General features: G+C 44.7%; 1 long non-coding RNA gene across 1 annotated transcript in view; it reads right to left on the reverse strand.

The window, feature by feature from the left end:
* Positions 1 to 22,471, reverse strand: part of LOC112070634 (uncharacterized) — a 39,470-nt gene that overhangs the window by 9,493 nt on the left and 7,506 nt on the right. Inside the window, exon 2 of the long non-coding RNA XR_002893937.1 lies at positions 7,537 to 7,890. This is a non-coding gene — a long non-coding RNA (uncharacterized lncRNA). The remainder of the gene's footprint in view (positions 1 to 7,536; positions 7,891 to 22,471) is intronic.

The following is a 22,471-nucleotide window of genomic DNA, read 5'->3' on the forward strand; positions in this document are numbered from 1 at the left end:
GTAACCTTACTGAACCCAAACCTACCACAGCCTGGGTACTTACTGTAGTTCCAGTAACCTTACTGAACCAACCTACCACAGCCTGGGTACCTACTGTAGTTACAGTAACCTTACTGAACCCAACCTACCACAGCCTGGGTACCTACTGTAGTTCCAGTAACCTTACTGAACCCAACCTACCACAGCCTGGGTACCTACTGTAGTTCCAGTAACCTTACTGACCAACCTACCACAGCCTGGGTACCTACTGTAGTTCAGTAACCTTACTGAACCCAACCTACCACAGCCTGGGTACCTACTGTAGTTACAGTAACCTTACTGAACCCAACCTACCACAGCCTGGGTACCTACTGTAGTTACAGTAACCTTACTGAACCAACCTACCACCAAGCCTGGGTACCTACTGTAGTTACAGTAACCTTACTGAACCCAACCTACCACAGCCTGGGTACCTACTGTAGTTACAGTAACTTACTGAACCCAACCTACACAAGCCTGGGTACCTACTGTAGTTACATAACTTACTGAACCAACCTACCACAGCCTGGGTACCTACTGTAGTTACAGTAACCTTACTGAACCAACCTACCACAGCCTGGGTACCTACTGTAGTTACAGTAACCTTACTGAACCAACCTACCACAGCCTGGGTACCTACTGTAGTTACAGTAACCTTACTGAACCCAACCTACCACAGCCTGGGTACCTACTGTAGTTACAGTAACCTTACTGAACCCAACCTACCACAGCCTGGGTACCTACTGTAGTTACAGTAACCTTACTGAACCCAACCTACCACAGCCTGGGTACCTACTGTAGTTACAGTAACCTTACTGAACCCAACCTACCACAGCCTGGGTACCTACTGTAGTTACAGTAACCTTACTGCACAACCTACCACAGCCTGGGTACCTACTGTAGTTACAGTAACCTTACTGAACCCAACCTACCACAGCCTGGGTACCTACTGTAGTTACAGTAACCTTACTGAACCCAACCTACCACAGCCTGGGTACCTACTGTAGTTACAGTAACCTTACTGAACCCAACCTACCACAGCCTGGGTACCTACTGTAGTTACAGTAACCTTATGAACCCAACCTACCACAGCCTGGGTACCTACTGTAGTTACAGTAACCTTACTGAACCCAACCTACCACAGCCTGGGTACCTACTGTAGTTCAGTAACCTTACTGAACCCAACCTACCACAGCCTGGGTACCTACTGTAGTTCCAGTAACCTTACTGAACCCAACCTACCACAGCCTGGGTACCTACTGTAGTTCAGTAACCTTACTGAACCCAACCTACCACAGCCTGGGTACCTACTGTAGTTCCAGTAACCTTACTGAACCCAACCTACCAACAGCCTGGGTACCTACTGTAGTTACAGTAACCTTACTGAACCCAACCTACCACAGCCTGGGTACCTACTGTAGTTACAGTAACCTTACTGAACCCAACCTACCACAGCCTGGGTACCTACTGTAGTTACAGTAACCTTACTGAACCCAACCTACCACAGCCTGGGTACCTACTGTAGTTACAGTAACCTTACTGAACCCAACCTACCACAGCCTGGGTACCTACTGTAGTTACAGTAACCTTACTGAACCAACCTACCACAGCCTGGGTACCTACTGTAGTTACAGTAACCTTACTGAACCCAACCTACCACAGCCTGGGTACCTACTGTAGTTACAGTAACCTTACTGAACCCCACTACCACAGCCTGGGTACCTACTGTAGTTACAGTAACCTTACTGAACCAAAACCTTACTGAACCCAACCTACCACAGCCTGGGTACCTACTGTAGTTACAGTAACCTTACTGAACCCAACCTACCACAGCCTGGGTATGTACTACGTCTCCCAGCAGCATGATATCAGACAGCCTAGTTAGTCTCCGATGCCCTGGCTTCACTCAGGAGATGGAAGCCTGAGACAGAGGCTAAAACAGTCTAATGAATGGATATTAACCCAGTGTGTGGTTCGTCACCAAACCCCATTCATGTTACTTAATACTCTACATCACCACGCTGAAGCATGGCAAATCCACGGCTCCTATGGCAACCACTGGGACACATGGGGAGCAGGGAAACGGAGGCTTCAGAACGGACTGAGGATGAATCCCAAACGGAACCATGTGGGACACAGTGGGAGAGATGGGTTTGGGAGTGAACAAAGTAACATCCACTGGCGTATGTTGCTATTACAACCGGAAGAATACAGCACTGTACCAATAAATTAAATCAGCATGGTATGAAACTAAGTAAAAAGAGACAGAATTATAGGACATAAGATTCTTTTTGGATAAGCCTTACTACAATAAAAGGGAATATAATCCACCTTGTAGTGAATCCCTGCCTAGAAAACTAATTAAAAACTTCCATCTCCTCAGACAATCAACTGGCCTTGCGTTGAGACTGTCTGTCTGAACAGAACAACAGAAGGGATAGTTACCCTTCGATGCTGATCTTGGGTCAGTTTTGTATTTTCCCAAATAATGGTTAAGGTTAGGATTGGGGGAAGGGAAGTTGATCCTAGATCTGTACCAAGGGGAAACTTCACCCTACACCGAACAGAACAATGCCAGGAACCTAACCCCACCAGGGGGCAGCACTGAACCACAGCAGCACAGCTCTCAGTCCTTCAATGCCATTGAGCTGCTTCCTGTACTCATAGCAAGGGTCCAACACCAGAAAAGAGACTACATGTTGCCATTCATTCATCAGCATAGAGGTAAAGGGTACAACAAACGTTTCATTGTGGGTAACTCAAAGCTGCTTCCAACAGTTTTGGAAGCAGTCAGTCTGTATGCATGTCAGCTTGGCTGTCTTCAGCTAAAATACAGTTTTTATTTTATTTTGTTTCACCTTTATTTAACCAGGTAGGCTAGTTGAGAACAAGTTCTCATTTGCAACTGCGACCTGGCCAAGATAAAGCAAAGCAGTTCGACACATACAACAACACAGAGTTACACATGGAAAAAACAAACATACAATCAATAATACAGTAGAAAAATCTATATACAGCATGTGCAAATGAGGTAGGATAAGAGAGGTAAAGGCAATAAATAGGCCATGGTGGCGAAGTAATTACAATATAGCAATTAAACACTGGAACGGTAGGATGTGCAGAAGATGAATGTGCAAGTTGAGATACTGGGGTGCAAAAGAGCAAGATAAATAAAGAAATACAGTATGGGGATGAGGGTACAGATGAGCTATGTACAGAGTGGCAGTGATCTGTGAGCTGCTCTGACAGCCGATGCTTAAAGCTAGTGAGGGAACAAAACGGATGGCACTGTGATAGACTGCATCCAATTTGTTGAGTAGAGTGTTGAGGGTATTTTGTAAATGACATCTCCGAAGTCGAGGATCGGTAGGATGGTCAGTTTTACGAGGTATGTTTGGCAGCATGAGTGAAGGATGCTTTGTTGGCGAAATAGGAAGCCGATTCTAGATTAATTTTGGATTGGAGATGTTTAATGTGAGTCTGGGAGTAGAGTTTACAGTCTAACCAGACACCTAGGTATTTGTAGTTGTCCACATATTCTAAGTCAGAACCGTCAGAGTAGTGAATGCTGAAGGACGGGAGGTTGGGCAGCAATCGGTTGAAGAGCATGCATTTAGTTTACTTGCATTTAAGAGCAGTTGGAGGCCACGGAAGGAGAGTTGTATGGCATTGAAGCTCATCTGGAGGTTAGTTAACACAGTGTCCAACGAAGGCCAGAGGTATACAGAATGTGTCGTCTGCGTAGAGTGGATCAAAGAATCACAGCAGCGAGAGCGACATCATTGATGTATACAGAGAGTCGGGCCCGAGAATTGAACCCTGTGGCACCCCCATAGAGACTGCCAGAGGTCCGGACAACAGGCCCTCCGATTTGACATACTGAACTCTATCGGAGAAGTAGTTGGTGAACCAAGTGAGGCAATCATTTGAGAAACCAAGGTTGTTGAGTCTGCCAATAAGAATATTGTGATTGACAGCCTTAGCCAGGTCGATGAATACGGCTGCACAGTAATGTCTCTTATCGATGGCGGTTATGATATCGTTTAGGACCTTGAGCGTGGCTGAGGTGCACCCATGACCAGCTCTAAAACCAGATTGCATAGCGAAGTAGTTACGGTGAGATTCGAAATGGTCGGTAATCTGTTTGTTAACTTGACTTTCAAAGACCTTAGAAAGACAGGGTAGAATAGATATAGGTCTGTAGCAGTTTGGGTCTAGAGTGTCTTCCCCTTTGAAGAGGGGGATGACCGCAGCAGCTTTCCAATCTATGGGAATCTCAGACGATACGAAAGAGAGGTTGAACAGACTAGTAATAGGGCTTGCAATAATTTTGGCAGAAAATGTACAAAGAGAGGGTCCAGATTGTCTGCCCGGCTGATTTGTAGGGGTCCAGATTTTGCAGCTCTTTCAGAACGTCAGCTCTCTGGATTTGGGTGAGTTTGTAATGGAAACAAAAAATCTGTGTGCTCATTGAACAAGTTTTGGATGCAGCATAGCACCTCCCTGTTTCACTCCGTTTCAGTGTTTCTTCTCTACTGAACAGGACCAGGAGAATGATGAGAAATGCAGTCCCACTGCCCCCTGGGAGTTCGCTGAGTGAACACTGAGGGTGTGTCCCAAATGCCACCCTATTCAAAGTACTTCTTTTCATCAAGGCCCATATGTCTCTGGTCAAAAGTAGTGCACTATATAGGGAACAGGGTGCCATTTTGGATGCACCCTGAGCAAGCAGCATAATCTGGTCCCGTAACTGGCCTCATGACAGGAAGTGACAGTCAGTGGCAGGTCACAATAGAGTTTGGTTTCTCATTCTCACCACATCTCCCTCACTATGCCCGTTAAGCCGCCCCTCCCCCCAGCATTTCCTGGGTTACAGATAGCCTGCTAAGTCCCAAATAACATTCTATTCTCTATATAGTGCCCTACTTTTGACCCTATGGACCCTGGTCAAAAGTAGTGCACTATAAAGGGAATAGGGTGCCATTTGTGACGGAGACCCTCTGTAACTCCCTCCTGAGTTGTGTTTGAATCAATAAGAATGTCATTTTAAAGTACTCAGCAGAAGCCACAATAATGCAGCCGTAAGTTGGATGAAACTGTCATCACAGTGAATTGTGACATTCATTTCCCCATGGGCTCTGTTTGTCAGGTTGCCAATACTGGTACTGTTCAACAGAAATGCTGATGAAACACCACCCAGAGCATATGATTTTGCTCACTGTGATCCTAAAATTCAATGGTTCTATAAGTAATTGTATGATTTGACAAAGCTAGGCCATAACAGTGAGATGGGTACAGGCAAATAGTAGGGCGCAGGAGTATGGTGTGGTTGGGTTTGTTGTGGTGAACAAGCGGATCTCTCCAGTGACTCAGACAGATGTGTTGTGTGGGTTCGTTCCCCTGATACCCACACAAAGGGACTGCTGGGTTCGTTCCCCTGATACCCACACAAAGGTACTGCTGGGTTCGTTCCCCTGATACCCACACAAAGGGACTGCTGGGTTCGTTCCCCTGATACCCACACAAAGACCTGCTGGGTCGTTCCCCTGATACCCACACAAAGGGACTGCTGGTTCGTTCCCCTGATACCCACACAAAAGGGACTGCTGGGTTCGTTCCCCTGATACCCACACAAAGGGACTGCTGGGTTCGTTCCCCTGATACCCACACAAAGGGACTGCTGGTTCGTTCCCCTGATACCACACAAAGGACTGCTGGGTTCGTTCCCCTGATACCCACACAAAGGGACTGCTGGGTTCGTTCCCTGATACCCACAAAAGGGACTGCTGGGTTCGTTCCCCTGATACCCACACAAAAGGGACTGCTGGGTTCGTTCCCCTGATACCCACACAAAGGGACTGCTGGGTTGTTCTCCCTGATACCACCACAAAGGGACTGCTGGGTTCGTTCCCCTGATACCCACACAAAGGGACTGCTGGGTCGTTCCCTGATACCCACACAAAGGGACTGCTGGGTTCGTTCCCCTGATACCACACAAAGGGACTGCTGGTTCGTTCCCTGATACACAAAGGGACTGCTGGGTTCGTTCCCCTGATACCCACCAAAGGACTGCTGGGTTCGTTCCCCTGATACCCACACAAAGGGACTGCTGGGTTCGTTCCCCTGATACCCACACAAAGGGACTGCTGGGTTCGTTCCCCTGATACCCACACAAAGGGACTGCTGGGTTCGTTCCCTGATACCACACAAAGGGACTGCTGGGTTGCATGCTCTGCTCAGTGAAGCTCTGTGCTCTGCGAGGCTGTGCTGTCTGCTGGGCACGATCCCTGCCAGTCCCCTGGGACTGAAACACTGACGCCACTTCATTCTTACATCTTGAGAAGCCACTTTTCATTTCTATTTCTAGAAGCATTGAGAGGGTTTACATGAACTTGGTTTGCCTTGCAGCTGCATTATAACTGTCAATATCAGGCTTCAGTGTAACGGATACTGCTCTCTCTCTCTCTCGCTCGCTCTCTCTCTTCCTGCAGTGTAGTTTATCCAGACCATACAGAAACAGGGCATGCATCCCAAATGGAACCCTATTCCCTATATAGTGCACTACTTTTGACCAGGGCCCTATGCCATTAGGGAGTAGTGCACTATAAAGGCAATAGGGTGCCCTTTAGGATGCAGATAGCGAGCGAGAGCGGGGAGAGCGAGCGCGACCATATTCGTTGTTCTGTGGAGAACCATTCTGATGATGAATAATAAAGTATTGGCAGCTGTTCCTCTACTATGGCTTGTTTCAAGTGCTTGTGTTGTACATCCCACATTCAATAACACACCCACTGACCACATGGAAACCTCTAATGCTTAAACAATAACACACCCACTGACCACATGGAAACCTCTAATAACAATAACACACCCACTGACCACATGGAAACCTCTAATAACAATAACACACCCACTGACCACATGGAAACCTATAATAACAATAACACACCCACTGACCACATGGAAACCTCTAATGCTTAAACAATAACACACCCACTGACCACACAAATGAAAAAACCAATTTGTGGTTCGTGTTCCATCAATCTTTCAATTCCAGAGGCAGCAACACTCAGGACATAAAGGTGTTCTGGAATAAGACTACAACTGCTCTTTGGAACATGTATTGAATTCCAGATGGAGCTACTCTGAAGTTCTGCTGTAGTGTTGAGCAGAACACTGAAGATGTGTGTGTGTGTGTGTGTGTGTGTGTGATCTAGCTTGGACACACACACACACACACACACACACACACACACACACACAAGGGTGTTAGAACCTGGATCTAGTTTAGAGGGACAAGGGAGCGCTGCTTTGATTCAGCCAGATACACAACAAGGATCAAAAGGTTACTGAATGAACTGAGGACTACAACTTGTCTTGAATTCAGTGAAATCCATAAACAATGCAGTGGAGGCTGTTTATGGCTTTCAGTTACACTGAATTCAAGACAAGTCAGAGCCATTTTCTGTCAATCAGAATTGGATTTAGTCTCCTACTGTCAGGCTGTACTGCACGTACCAGTGATGGTCCCGGCATCTCTGTAGACGGTGGTGACGTCATCGGGGGGCGCGACCTCAGTCACATACTGCTCTTCGCGGGGGCCGTGCGCGCTGGGGTAGTCTGGCTGCGGATTGGAGGGTTCACTGTGGGGAGGGGCGGAGGTGGAGGCAGAGGTGTTGTGGTGTGAAGCTGCGGTGTCCAGCTTGCTGGATGAGATTCACAGGAGAGCAGTATGTGCCATGGGCAGGGCCAGCAGAGGGCAGAGGGCGTCAGGCGGAGGGAGAGAAGCAGCAGCGGCTATACACCCTGGACCACACCGCACCTGACTACACCACACCACCACCAGACCAGATCACTTCCTGTAGACGGAACCTGGGAAGAGAGAAGAGAAACATGAATTGGGTTGTCAGGCAAATTCAAAAGGACCCACAGGACAGACGTTTAAATAATCAATAGGAAAGCAGGTCAGGTCACAGCAGGTCACTGTATCCCCTGGTTCAGGAGGGAAAATAACCAGCCTCTATTGTGGCTCAGAAACAACCTCTCAGTTTGAGGAACTTCATGTATATAAACAAGTGCCTAGGTGTTAGGGCCTATAGGGGCTAGGGGTTATGGACTAGGGCTTGTTTATGGAATGGGCCCATGTAAGACGGGTAGCAGCCAGCAGGATGTACTATGGGAGAGGTGAAGGACGGAAGGACCTGTTTTCCACTCAGAACATAAATGTTGGTGAGCCTCAACTTTCTCTTTCACTGTCTGGTGCTTGCAGAAGTCTGTCTGAGTATTTATAGCCCTATCAAACCACCTGGGAGACTGGTAAGACATGTCAACAACAAGAAAAGCATTGATGTCCTTTTCACACTTCAGAAGAAGTTACAAGACTGATATTAAGCTGCGAGAATGTCAAGATAAAGTGGGACAGTAAAATAAAATAAAAAAGCATTTCTATTCATCTTAGGATGCAGTGATGCAGAGAAGATTTTGAACCTCCCTGTCCCAGTTTTGCTAGTACTGAGAAACAGAACATCAACAGTGTGAAATCAGAAAATACTATAAAATAATTAGAAATGATTATAAACTTAAAGCCACGTTGTGAAGAAGGTAACATGTGTGTTGGTCTTAAGGCCCCAGCATGCTTCAGTTCGGCTGGTAGCTAGTCTAAGATGTTGGGAAGCTATCCGTCACATCTAAGATGTTGGGTAGCTATCCGTCACATCTAAGATGTTGGGTAGCTATCCGTCACATCTAAGATGTTGGGTAGCTATCCGTCACATCTAAGATGTTGGGTAGCTATCCGTCACATCTAGATGTTGGTAGCTACGTCCACTAAATGTGGTAGCTATCCGTCACATCTAAGATGTTGGGTAGCTATCCGTCACATCTAAGATGTTGGGTAGCTAGCCGTCCACATCTAAGATGTTGGGTAGCTATCCGTCACATCTAAGATGTTGGGTAGCTATCCTTCACATCTAAGATGTTGGGTAGCTATCCGTCACATCTAAAGATGTTGGTAGCTATCGTCACATCAAGATTTGGGTAGCTATCCGTCACATCTAAGATGTTGGAGCTATCCGTCACATCTAAGATGTTTGGAAGCTATCCGTCACATCTAAGATGTTGTGGTAGCTATCCGTCACATCTAAGATGTTGGTAGCTATCCGTCACATCTAAGATGTTGGGTAGCTATCCGTCACATCTAAGATGTTGGGTAGCTATCCGTCACATCTAAGATGTTGGGTAGCTATCCGTCACATCTAAGATGTTGGGTAGCTATCCGTCACATCTAAGATGTTGGGTAGCTATCCGTCACATCTAAGATGTTGGGTAGCTATCCGTCACATCTAAGATGTTGGGTAGCTATCCGTCACATCTAAGATGTTGGGTAGCTAGCCTCCACATCTAAGATGGTGGTGCAGTATTTCTCAATAAAAAACACAACAACAAAACAAAACCTTACCCAAGTCCAACAAACTAACAAAACCCTTACCCAAGTCCACAACTAACAAAACCTTCCACAAGCCACAAACCCTTACCCAAGTCCACAACTAACAAAACCCTACCCAAGTCCACAACCCTTACCTTACCCAAGTCCACAACCCTTACCCAAGTCCACAACCCTTACCCAAAGTCCACAACCCTTACCCAAGTCCACAACCCTTACCCAAGTCCACAACCTTACCCAAGTCCACAACTTACACAACCCTTACCCAAGTCCACAACTTACACAACCCTTACCCAAGTCCACAACCCTTACCCAAGTCCACAACCCTTACCCAAGTCCACAACTACACAACCCTTACCCAAGTCCACAACCCTTACCCAGTCCACAACCCTTACCCAAGTCCACAACCTTACCAAGTCACACCTACCCAGTTACCCAAGTCCACAACCCTTACCCAAGTCCACAACCCTTACCCAAGTCCACAACCCTTACCCAAGTCCACAACCCTTACCCAAGTCCACAACCCTTACCAATCCACAACCCTACCCAAGTCCACAACCCTTACCCAAGTCCACAACCCTTACCCAAGTCCACAACTTACAAAAACATCCCATAATATTTTGCAAAACTCTTCTGAACGATTTCGTCTAAGAAGCATGCGGATGCCTTTAGATAGACCATGACACAACAGGACGCAAATAAAAGGTGCAGAATCAGGTTTGTTTTTTTATAGGCTAGGTAATACAACATTAAAGTTGACAAAAAAAGACTGACAAAACAAGCAAAACACAGGAAGTGTCCAAAATCTAAAAAGATATATACCTTAGTCTACTAGTATCAACAATATATTCTCTAATTCCATGCATAGGCTTCATACCAAACCAAACACAAGGTGCTGGACGACCCCCTGTGCACGGTAAATACTGGCAAGCATTCACATGCGCACTACAACACACAGCTGATCACGGGCCTGGCCGATGTAAGCGCGGCAAAAACTAACAAACTTGAAAATGAAAAGTGATTAAATGAAGAAAAAAAAACCTAAGTCGTAAGTCTTTGCCAATGAGCTCTTAAACATCACAGAGAGATCAAATAGCTGATATATTTCATCTTTATTTTAACAGGGGTCATGCTGAGACCAAAGTCTCTTTCAAAGGTATATACACACACATCAACACATGTTCTTATTACACACCATATCTACCTAGATACAGTAAGAGGTTACTGGCTAGCTAGGGGACCATTTACACACAATATTACACACCATAATCTACCTAGATACAGTAAGAGTTACTGGCTAGCTAGGGGACATTACACACAATATTACACACCATATCTACCTAGATACAGTAAGAGGTTACTGGCTAGCTAGGGACATTACAGACAATATTACACACCCATATCTACCTAGATACAGTAAGAGGTTACTGGCTAGCTGGGGACATACACACAATATTACACACCATATCTACCTAGATACAGTAAGAGGTTACTGGCTAGCTAGGGACATTACAGACAATATTACACCCATATCTACCTAGATACAGTAAAGGTTACTGGTAGCTAGGGGACATTACACAACAATATTACACACCATATCTACCCAGATGCAGTAAGACGTTACTGGCAGCTAGGGACATTACAGACAATATACACACCATATCTACCTAGATACAGTAAGAGGTTTACTGGCTAGCTAGGGGACATTACAGACAATATTACACACCATATCTACCTAGATACAGTAAGAGGTTACTGGCTAGCTAGGGGACATTACAGACAATATTACACACCAATATCTACCTAGATACAGTAAGAGGTTACTGGCTTAGCTAGGGACATTACACACAATATTACACACCATATCTACCTAGATCAGTAAGGACGTTACTGGCTAGCTAGGGACATTACAGACAATATTACACACCATATCTACCTAGATACAGTAAGAGTTACTGGCTAGCTAGGGACATTTACACACAATATTACACACCATATCTACCCAGATGCAGTTAGACGTTACTGGCTAGCTAGGGGACATTACAGACAATATTACACACCATACTACCTAGATACAGTAAGAGGTTACTGGCTAGCTAGGGGACATTACACACAATATTACACACCATATCTACCTAGATGCAGTAAGACGTTACTGGCTAGCTAGGGGACATTACAGACAATATTACACACCATATCTACCTAGATACAGTAAGAGGTTACTGGCTAGCTAGGGGACATTACACACAATATTACACACCATATCTACCTAGATGCAGTAAGACGTTACTGGCTAGCTAGGGGACATTACAGACAATATTACACACCATATCTACCTAGATACAGTAAGAGGTTACTGGCTAGCTAGGGACTTACACACAATATTACACACCATATCTACCTAGATGCAGTAAGACGTTACTGGCTAGCTAGGGGACATTACAGACAATATTATACACCATATCTACCCTAGATACAGTAAGAGGTTACTGGCTAGCTAGGGACATTACAGACAATATTACACACCATATCCCAGACTGAACTCAAGACCAGTGCTGTTGAAAGGCTTGCTATAAATAGCAGACCACTTGCTTTTTACTTCCCTCCTTTCCTTACCTCTATTTCTCCCTGTTGTCTGTACTTAAAGCAGAGGTCAGAGGTCAGAGGTCAGTTGAAGCAGGAGGCTCTGTCGGTCTCTACTCCTGCAGGCTATCAAGACAAAATTGAGGCACAGCATTTCTATTCACTTGAGAGAGATGATTCTATGATCATTCTACCTGCTATGATATTCTACTAAATACATTGTATAAGTTTATACGTTTAAAAGTCAAGACTCAACCAATAAAAATATAATGAATTACAAATGTTAGTTTTCTTATCCCAACCCACCCAAGAGTGATGTTAGTTTTCCCTTCTATGAAACATCACACCTGTGGGACAGGTACAGGATGGCAACAACAACTGCCCGAGTTACACCAGGAACGCACAATCCCTCCATCAGTGCTCAGCTGTCCGCAATAGGCTGAGAGAGGCTGGACTGAGTGCTTGTAGGCCTGTTGTCTGATGAGGACCTGCCTTACATCACCGGCAACAACGTCGCCTATGGGCACAAACCCACTGTCGCTGACCAGACAGGACTGGCAAAAAGTGCTCTTCACTGACGAGTCGGCAGTTGTCTCATCAAGGGTGATGGTCGGATTCGCGTTTATCGTCGACGGAATGAGCGTTACACCGAGGCCTGTACTCTGGAGCGGGATCAATTTGGAGGTGGAGGTCCGTCATGGTCTGGAACTGTGTGTCACAGCATCATCGGACTGAGCTTGTTGTGCATTGCAGGCAATCTCAACGCTGTGCGTTACAGGGAAGACATCCTCCTCCCTCATGCGGTACCCTTCCTGCAGACTCATCCTGACAGACCCTCCAGCATGACAATGCCACCAGCCATACTGCTCGTTCTGTGTGTGATTTCCTGCAAGACAGGATTGTCAGTGTTCTGCCATGGCCAGCAAAGAGTCCGGATCTCAACCCATTGAGCACGTCTGAGACCTGTTGGATCGGAGGGTGAGGCTAGGGCCATTCACCCCAGAAATGTCCGGGAACTTGCAGGAGCCTTGGTGGAAGAGTGGGTAACATCTCACAGCAAGAACTGCGGTTGCATTAAGGAGAAGTGCATCTAAAATTCCATGCATAACAGTTGTATCTTTAGCAATGTTTATTATGAGTATTCCTGTAAATTGATGTGGCTCTCTGCAAAATCAAAGGATGTTTTGTGACTTCTGAACGTAAGGCGCCAATGAAACTCAGACTTTTGGATATAAATATGAACTTTACCGAACAAAACATACATGTATTGTGTAACAGAAGTCCTATGAGTGTCATCTGATGAAGATCATCAAAGGTTAGTGATTAATTTTATCTATATTTTTGCTTTTTGTGAATCCTTCTTTGGCTGGTGTTATTATGTGAATAGGCACTCACCTAACATAATCGTTTGGTTTGCTTTCGTCGTAAAGCTTTTTTGAAATCGAACACTGTGGCTGGATTTACAACAAGTGTATCTTTAAAATGGTGTAAAATACATGTATGTTTAAGAATTTTAATTATGGGATTTCTGTTGTTTTGAATAGGCGCCCTGCACTTTCACTGGCTGTTGACGAGGTGGGACGCTAACGTCTCACGTACCCTAGAGAGGTTAACAGTGAGGACATTTATTATTTTGCTGAGTTTATATGCAGTAGAAAAGGCTGTGCCGTTACTTGTCACTATTTTTTGCTTGTAAATTCAGCTGCTAAACCTGAACAAAGGGTCAACTGAGGGGTTGGGTTACTGACCTGATAGAACTGTGGAGTCAGTGTGGTGGCTTAGGTTACTGACCTGATAGAACTGTGGAGTCAGCGTGGTGGCTTAGGTTACCAATTTGTAAGTCGCTCTGGATAAGAGCGTCTGCTAAATGACTTAAATGTAAATGTAAATGTAAACTGAGTCATCATACAGGTGTGTATGTGAAAGCAGAATCTCACACACACACACACACACACAAAACTGGCCCCAGCAAGAGATGACTGAAAGCCCTTAAAACTACCACTAAAGGCTCTTGCCATTGTAATGTGACCTCTACAAAGCATGCAATATTATTCTACCTCTCACATGTCATGTGATATGACGCAACAACCCCAGAAACCAGGGCATACTACAATCAGATGAAGCGCCTGAGCGTTGGGAATGAACTCACCATTCATAATACATTACACAACTAACATACTGGACAACACAAGGTAGTTGGAGGGCTTTCAATATCATTCACATTCAAATCCTACTGAATATTTATGACCTCTTTAAGACTATTTGGTTATAGAGCCATCAATCGAACTGTGACCAATAAAAGCACAGCTGTTTGATGTAGAGGTCTGACATCCAGGATCCACACATGAGTGATGTGGTGGGTCATATTGGCACTGTGCATATTCACAGTGTTCCCATAGCAGATGTCTGAGAAGCTCGCTGCACTGATAGAACTGTGGAGTCAGTGTGGTGGCTAAGGTTACTGACTTGATAGAACAGTGAGCCAGCGTGGTGGCTTAGGTTACTGACCTGATAGAACTGTGGAGTCAGTGTGGTGGCTTAGGTTACTGACCTGATAGAACTGTGGAGTCAGGCGTGGTGGCTTAGGTTACTGACCTGATAGAACTGTGGAGTCAATGTGGTGGCTTAGGTTACTGACCTGATAGAAACTGTGAGTCAGCGTGTGGCTAGGTTACTGACCTGATAGAACTGTGGAGTCATGTGGTGGCTAAGGTTACTGACCTGATAAACTGTGGAGTCAGTGTGGTGGCTTAGGTTACTGACCTGATAGATCTCTCACACACACACACACCTGATAGAACTGTGGAGTCAGTGTGTGGCTAAGGTTACTGACCTGATAGAACAGTGGAGTCAGTGTGGTGGCTAAGGTTACTGACCTGATAGAACTGTGGAGTCAGTGTGGTGGCTAAGGTTACTGACCTGATAGAACTGTGGAGTCAGTGTGGTGGCTTAGGTTACTGACCTGATAGAACTGTGAGTCGTGGTGGCTTAATTACTGACCTGATAGAACTGTGGAGTCAGTGTGGTGGCTAAGGTTACTGACCTGATAGAACAGTGGAGTCAGTGTGGTGGCTAAGGTTACTGACCTGATAGAACTGTGGAGTCAGTGTGGTGGCTTAGATTACTGACCTGGTGCCAGACAAGAGAACAACCTAAGAGACCTCTGGATAGATCCCCATGACAACATCAATTGCAGGAGAGAATGATTCTGCCCACGTGAACACTCTCTCTTCACACCACACACACACACCACACACACACACACACACACACACAACACACACACACACACACACACACACACACACACACACACACACACACACACACACACACAACACACACACACACACAACACACACACACACACACACGTCAAGTCTATTTGTCACATGCACAGGATAAACATGGTACACAGTAAAATGAAATGCTTACTTGCAGGTTCACTCTCAAAAATGCTGCATAATAAGGAATTATATAAAATCAGTAAATTGACCAGAAATATAAATACAGGGAGACACTCATTTACAAGAAGATATTTACACGTGCCGGGGAAGGAGAACAGACACACACCTTGGTTGGAGGGCGATGTAGTGTAGCAACTGTCCCCAATGGCACTCTATTCCCCATGTAGTACATAGTAGTGCAGGTAGGGCCCACAGGGCTCTGGTCAATGTAGTGCACGACGTAGTGAATAGGGTGCTATCTGGGATACACACTCTGTGGGCCAGACAGCCTCTGTGGCCAGACAGCCTATACCCTCCCCTCATCAGCAGCCACACTGAGCCCTGGCAGCGAGCCTCCACATGGGGAAAGCCGAGCCAAGCGCACACTGATCACATCACCATCCTATCATCAGCCTGTAGGCTAGGGGGCCGTGAGCTCAGAGGGCCGGTGCTGCTGTGCCAGACATTCCTGCTACTGCTATAGCTGTCTACACATACTGAATACACACACGAGTGTGTTTGAGCGCAGCAGCGATACCGCCAGAGATGCACAGCAGCATGATCCTGCAGCTGACTCTTTAGTGTAAACGTCATCAACAAAACACAGCCACACCCACACACACACACACACACACACACACAGGGGTAAAGGTCTGCTCTACTCAATGAATCAATATTCAACTCAATGCCCTGTTTTCATGTGGTGATGATGCCTCATCTACTCCCTCTAAAACACATTGTCCCAGTCCATTACCTTTATGACAGCCTGGACAACCCCAGGGACATTACACAGATGGATGGCCAACCCTGGCACTTTAAACAGACCTCTCTGTCAGTTACTCTGACTCACTGACTCTCAGTACATGGGTCAGGCAGCTTGGATCACAGACTCAAGGTCAGGATTGTTATCAAGAGTGCAGAGAGAGAGAGAGATCAGTGCAGGAATTCTCTCAGAAAAAGTGTGTTCCACACCATGCTGTTTCTTTAGAGAAAGGATTTGTTCCAGTCTGATGGTTCTGGAACATCAGCACCCACACAATAACTCACCAACAGGACACACAGCCCATAAGCTACACTGTGACTTCACTTCTCTGTGTTACACAAACAAACTGCTCCACATTAGCATTCCCTAGAAGTTCCATTGACCAGCCCGGCACCACTTAGCGATAGCTGAAAAGCACATTGGGAGTTGCAAGGCCGTACTTTATTGACCGTTAGCCTCAGGGCACACTTAGTAACACAAGTAGGGATGCACGATATATCGGTGAACATATCGGAATCGGACGATATTAGCAAAAATGCCAACATCGTTATCGGCCCGATGTCTAGTTTAACGCCGATGTTGAAAACTGATGTCAAAGCTGCAGTGCATACCTACAGTTGAAGTCGGAAGTTTACATACACTTATGTTGGTTTTTCAACCACTCCACAAATGTCTTGTTAAGAAACTATAGTTTTGGCAAGTCGGTTAGGATATCTACTTTGTGCATGACAAGTAATTTGTCCAACAATTGTTTACAGACAGATTATTTCACTTATAATTCACTGTATCACAATTACAGTGGGTCAGAAGTTTACATACACTAAGTTGACTGTGCCTCTAAATAGCTTGGAATATTCCAGAAAAGGATGTCATGGCTTTAGAAGCTTCTGATAGGCTAATTGACATAATTTGAGTCAATTGGAGGTGTACTTGTGGATGTATTTCAAGGCCTACCTTCAAACTCAGTGCCTCTGACATCAAGAGAAAATCAAAAGAAGTCAGCCGAGACCTCAGGAAAAAAATTGGAGACCTCCACAAGTCTGGTTCATCCTTGGGAGCAATTTCCAAACGCTTGAAGGTACCACGTTCATTCTGTACAAACAATTAGTACGCAAGTATAAACACCATGGGACCACGCAGCCGTCATACCGCTCAGGAAGGAGACGTGTTCTGTCTCCTAGAGATGAACGTACTTTGGTGCGAAAAGTGAAAATCACTCTCAGAACAACAGCAAAGGACCTTGTGAAGATGCTGGAGGAAACAGGTACAAAAGTATCTATATCCACAGTAAAACAAGTCCTATATCGACGCTCAGCAAGGAGAAGTCACTGCTCCAAAACTGCCATAAAAAAGCCAGACACGATTTCAACTGCACATGGGGACAAATATAGTACTTTTTTGGAGAAATGTCCTCTGGTCTGATGAAACAAAAATAGAACTGTTTGGCCATAATGACCATTGTTATGTTTGGAGGAAAAATGGGAGCCGAAGAACACTATCCCAACCATGAAGCACGGGAGTGGCAGCATCATGTTGTGGGGGTGCTTTGCTGCAGGAGGGACTGGTACACGTCACAAAATAGATGGCATAGTGAGGAAGGAAAAAGATGTGGATATATTGAAGCAACATCTCAAGACATCAGTCAGGAAGTTAAAGCTTGGTCGCAAATGGGTCTTCCAAATGGACAATGACCCCAAGCAATACTTGCGCAACCAAAGTTGTGGCAAAATGGCTTAAGGACAACAAAGTCAAGGTATTGGAGTGGCCATCACAAAGCCCTAACCTCAATCCTATAGAAAATTTGTGGGCAGAACTGAAAAAGCGTGTGCGAGCAAGGAGGCCTACAAACCTGACTCAGTTACACCAGCTCTGTCAAGAGGAATGGGCCAAAATTCACCCAACTTATTGTGGGAAGCTTGTGAAAGGCTACCCGAAACGTTTAACCCAAGTTAAACAATTTAAAGGCAATGCTATCAAATACTAATTGAGTGTATGTAAACTTCTGACCCACTGGGAATGTGATAAAAGAAATAAAAGCTGAAATAAATCATTCTCTCCACAATTATTCTGACATTTCACATTCTTAAAATAAAAGTAGTGATCCTAACTGCCCTAAGACAGGGAATTTTTACTAGGATTAAATGTCAGGAATTGTGAACAACGGAGTTTAAATGTATTTGGCTAAGGTGTATGTAAACTTCTGACTTCAACTGTATATAACGTAGGTACATGACGTAATGACGCCACGTAAAATTTTGTGCTATACGTGCAATACAGCATCCCTAACCTGGCCCACAATGTCTGCTGTGTGGATCGAGCAGTCAACAAGTCGAACAGTCATTTGAAAGAGTAAGAAAATTTCAGCGAGACAACTCAAAGGCGAAATCCATGAAAGCCAAGATAATTGAATTCATTGCCCTTGACAATCAACCGTTCTCTGTCGTGGGTGATGTTGGCTTTCACCGACTGGTCGAGCACCGATACACACTACCTATTTTTCAGATGTTGCCTTACCGGAGTTGCACACAGTTATTAGCGCCACTGCTATTAGCTTCACGACATACATACTATGGAATGCCGTTTGGGTCTTTGCGTGTCAAAAAAGATACAGTAGCACTGTCAAAGCTGTACAAAAAAGTCTGCAAACAAGCAAACACTGGCCACGAACGATGTGTTTACAATACCACGTTGGTAATAAGGCATCATTTGTTCCACCTCAACTTCTGGGGTAGCTAGCTTTAGCTTGGTACCTAGCTAGCACCAATACAACCAGCCTGAAAACAATGACCAGTAGAAAATACAGTCATTTTCATTATTCTTAACAATGATTTAGGAATCATTGTGACTAAGTATTAGCTAGGTTGCCACTTGTTCACCTATTGAAATTGAACTTCAGTCATTGAAAATAAATAGCTAGATAAAGTTATAAGCAGCCAGGTAGCTTCATCTGGCTAGTGAGGTTCAACCAGACCAGGTTGTGTTGTGAAGCTTGCAACAATAAGGATTAGGCACAATAGTGGAATTTGCACTTTTGACTCCTGGGTCAAGGCAGCATCACTTTCTAATACCTATAGCTGCTGCTGACACAGCTGCATGTACTGCATTAGGCCCAGCGGACAGCTGACAGGTAAATGTTTCAGTATATGGAGGAAGAACGGCACATGAGATATTCTTATTTGCTTTCTGACACAGGCACAGCATACCTACATGTTGTTTGGAGAACAGGAGAGGTCTAAACTGAGTGGGACGAGGTGATGTTCATCATCCATTCATTCATCGTCTCATAATCCACAATGTTTCATCTTCTCATTTTATGAAAACAACCCACAGACTCCAGAGTGACTCAGTCCTCTGTTTATATATGTGGCCTCAGCAGCTAAAAATAGACATTCATCTGTAAAGTAAATGCCATCCACAGGTAATTATTATTATAATAGAGGGTGCTTTCCAATGGAAGACAAGCAAGCATATATTACGTGTTTCCATTTAATTGTTACTACTATGTAACACTGATGAAGCTTATAATATACATTTTGTAAAGTAGACATAATCATGGGCCATTTTTGCCTTCCCTTTGCCAGTTCAGTTAAATCCTGGTACTTTTCATATGGCTAAATAAAGAGGTTCCTAATGATAGCAGACACATCACCTGAGGCCATTGCTCAAGATCCACATCGCTGTGTCTAAATAGTGAAAACAAAAAAGGGTCCAATATCTTTACATTACAGAGTAAACAAAACAACAGATTATCTGGCCCAGTCCATTCTAATCCCGATGGGCCAAGCATGCATCCTAAATGACACCTCATTCCCTACATAGTGCACTACTTATGACCAGGGCATGGTACCACCTCACTCCCTACATAGAGCACTACTTATGACCAGGGCATGGTACGATTTGGGATGTAAACTAGAGGTCGACCGATTAATCGGAATGGCCGATTAATTAGGGCCGATTTCAAGTTTTCATAACAAATCGGTAATCGGCATTTTGGACACCGATCATGGCCGATTACATTGCACTCCACGAGGAGACTGCATGGCAGGCGGACTACCTGTTATGTGAGTGCAGCAAGGAGCCACGGTAAGGTGCTAGCTAACATTAAACGTATCTTATAAAAAACAATCAATCTTAACATAATCACTAGTTAAACTAGTAATATCATCAACCATGTGTAGTTATCTAGCTTGTCCTGCGTTGCATATAATCGATGCGGTGCCTGTTAATTTATCATTGAATCATAGCCTACTTCGCCAAACGAGTGATTTAACAAGGGCATTCACAAAAGAAAGCACTGTCGTTGCACCAATGTGTACCTAACCATAAACATCAACGCCTTTCTTTAAAATCAATACACAAGTATATATTTTTAAACCTGCATATTTAGTTGATATGGCCTGCTAACATGAATTTCTTTTAACTAGGGAAATTGAGTTCACTTCTCCTGCGTTCTGTGCAACAGAGTCAGGGTATATGCAGCAGTTTGGGCCGCCTGGCTCGTTGCGAACTGTGTGAATACTATTTCTTCATAACAAAGACAGCCAACTTCGCCAAACGGGGGATGATTTAACAAAAGCGCATTTGCGAAAAAAGCACAATCGTTGCACGAATGTACCTAACCATAAACATCAATGCCTTTCTTAAAATCAATACACAGATGTATATATTTTTTCAAACCTGCATATTTAGTTAAAAGAAATCCAGGTTAGCAGGCAATATTAAACTAGGGAAATTGTGTCACTTCTCTTGCATTCATTGCACGCAGAGTCAGGGAATATGCAACAGTTTGGGCCGCCTGGCTTGTTGCAAACTAGAGTTCGTCTGATTAATCGGTATCGGCTTTTTTTGGTCCTCCAATAATCGGTATCGGCATTGAAAAATCATAATCGGTCGACCTCTAATGTAAACCCAAGCCCAAATCGCCATTTAGACCTAAAGTTAAGACCTGGGCGGGGTTTGCAGTTTTGGGACTTTTTCTATTGGTTCATTAAGTCAGGAAAGCTCTAATAGACATAGATAAAGTATTTCTTTTTAAATTTCAAGTATTTGCAACCCAGGGCTTCGCACCACGCCAACCCAGGGCTTCGCACCACGCCAACCCAGGGCTTCGCACCACGCCAACCCAGGGCTTCGCACCACACCAACCCAGGGCATCGCACCACGCCAACCCAGGGCTTCGCACCACGCCAACCCAGGGCATCGCACCACGCCAACCCAGGGCTTCACACCATGCCCAGCCTACCCTTTCATGTGGTGTAAAAGACTGTAAAACATAACTAGATACAGCAGCTGAATAATCATGCACTTTGTAGCTCAACCAGTGAATGACGGTGATTGAACTAGAACACAGAAGTGTCTAAACCCTCACCCATAAGGTTCCTGGGCTATGACCCATGACAGAATGCTGCTCACACCATGACACACCAACATGACTGGAGGAGGATATACATTCTGAGAGCAGCAGACAGTGGCTAATAAAACATTGACAAGATAACACAGAAAATGTAACCGTGCCAACAGAAGAATGAGATTCTATTTCTATGACAGTGCCTACGCATGGAGTGATCTAGTCCAGACAGACGGCTGATGTAGACACAGCAAACATCACAGACATACATCTAAAGGTGAAATTAAGTAGAGTTGTCACAATACCAGTATCGCTATACTACGATACCAGATTCTCCATGGCAAAAAAAGAAAACACGGATTAGACTAAACTCTATGGTCTGATAAAACCCTACTTTATGTAAACTTGTGGATGCTACAGCTTGCAAAATAAACAAATGTGACAACATCATGCTGTTTGTTTCTAACATTAGGACTGTTTTCTCAAGAAATTAAATCCGCTTCAAGCTTTGTTTCCTTGCCACAATACTTGTGAGTATAGTGTTACTGGTATGGTGACAACCCTAAAATGAAGGTCCGGGAGACAAAGGCTTCCCAGGGGTTGTATTGTCTGTTATGACCTTAAGGGGTCATATGATAACCATCTCCCATCTGGTGCTGAGTGGTTACACCCTGCCCCCATGCCAGACACTCCCTAGCCATAACATCAATACAAATCCATAGACAGAGCTTCTCAGAAAGGACCCGTGATCACAAAAGATATTCCCTTTCAACCCTCTCAATTCATTGCACTGTGGACCAGCGTTGGGCTCAATTCTAATTGAAGGCAGTCATTTCAGTGATTTGAATTTTTAAAAACACACATTTAAAAAC

This window comes from Salvelinus sp. IW2-2015, unplaced genomic scaffold (assembly GCF_002910315.2).
Source record: "Salvelinus sp. IW2-2015 unplaced genomic scaffold, ASM291031v2 Un_scaffold1381, whole genome shotgun sequence".
Lineage (NCBI taxonomy): Eukaryota > Metazoa > Chordata > Actinopteri > Salmoniformes > Salmonidae > Salvelinus > Salvelinus sp. IW2-2015.